This window comes from Chinchilla lanigera, unplaced genomic scaffold (assembly GCF_000276665.1).
Source record: "Chinchilla lanigera isolate Chin_1 unplaced genomic scaffold, ChiLan1.0 scaffold00063, whole genome shotgun sequence".
NCBI lineage: Eukaryota > Metazoa > Chordata > Mammalia > Rodentia > Chinchillidae > Chinchilla > Chinchilla lanigera.
The window spans coordinates 51376-52934 of NW_004955464.1; the positions used below are offsets into that span (position 1 = coordinate 51376).

Below are 1559 nucleotides of genomic sequence, written 5' to 3' on the forward strand. Positions count from 1 at the left end.
CAGAGAGATTTCTCCGGGTGCTGGTGATGTGCCGCTGCTGTGCTAAGAAGGACCGTGTGGGGCCACAAGGACCAGCGTCTTTGCAAGCGCTGCTCCAGTGGCAGGACCACATCCCTAGTTTCTGCAATGCCGGAATCTGAGAAAAACCAAAAAAAAAAAAAAAAAAAAAAAGACTAAATATTTAGTTTACAAAGTATCTTTCACATATATAAGTCATTTAATCCTCAAAACAATCCTAGGAAGGTGAAGTTTCTTTTTTTCTATGGAAAAAAATGTGGGTCCAAGAGCTGACTTATCATGGCAATATTAGTACAAAGGCAAAAAACTCAGTTTCTCTATCTTAAGGCACTAAATCTGAAAACAGTAAAACAGTAGTTTAAAGTAACATCCTGAAATTAGGTATAATTATAATGATAGAAAAATGTTCCAAAACAAATTTTTGTGTTTGGGAGTTTTAGACACTGGCTCTGCACAGACTGATGACACAGCTAAAGCTGTGTTACTTAAAGAATGGTCCCTGATACACAACTATGATGGTTTTTGTGTGTTTTTTGTTTGTTTGTTTTTCTTCCGGTAACAGGAATTGAACTCACGACCTTGCGCTTCCCACAGGCACTGTGCCACCTGAGCTAAATCCCCAGCCCCTATTATGATAGTTTTTGACTGTGAGTTCTCTGCCTGTTCTTGTGACAAAAGGCAGTGCTCTCATTAGATAGACCTCATAACTAAAGTTTTATGGAGCTTAGCATCACTAGTAGCTAGTAAAGTACATGGGATACAGTAGATGCTTAACAAATATAGATTGAAAAAAAACCCAAATAAGTGACTTATTATTTGCCTCTGTTAGCTTCATTGATTTAAGGCATCAAGAGCTTATAGAGAAATAAAGAGAATAATATATAGTTGCTGACCTCAACTAGGACAGCCAACAAAGGGGGGCAAGTTTTGGAAACATCTCCCATAAATTTCCCTCAAGGTCCTCCTCAATTAAGCCAGATTTTACCAAATATAGGAAAAAAAGGCAAGAGCACAGACAAGAAAGGAACTAGGCAGGCATGATGCTTACTCACAGAAGGACAACTAGCCTTACATGGTGAAGTATGGCGCTCACACATGATGTGTCTAAAATTCGCAGATTGAATGATACATAATTACGTAAAATGAGCAATTATTTTCTATTCTGATTACAGTAACTTGAAACAACCTTATATATCATGAAATACTACTCTTGAAAACATCTCACTGATACTAAGGATTACAAAACAAAATACATTTCAAATTACTTCATGTTATTTCTTCCTTGGTAGGAAAGAGATCATTATGGAAGAGTAGTATCTCTGCCTAGTTTTACACTACTCATATATTCATATATTTGAGAAATCTTTCATGAGTATAAATTTTCAGTTCAAATACAGCAATTATTTATGTATGTGCTTAATGAACATCATCTAAAAGTTAATGAGTCACACCATCAATTTTGTGAATTATGACTAGCATCTAAATAAACAATATAAATGAAAATATGTGAATGGAATGCACAGTCAGCATAACTTTTATTT

General features: G+C 35.5%; 1 protein-coding gene across 1 annotated transcript in view; it reads right to left on the minus strand.

Annotated features, from left to right (window-relative positions):
- Nucleotides 1-1559, minus strand: part of Hook1 (hook microtubule-tethering protein 1) — an 81520-nt gene that overhangs the window by 3481 nt on the left and 76480 nt on the right. The window lies entirely within an intron of this gene.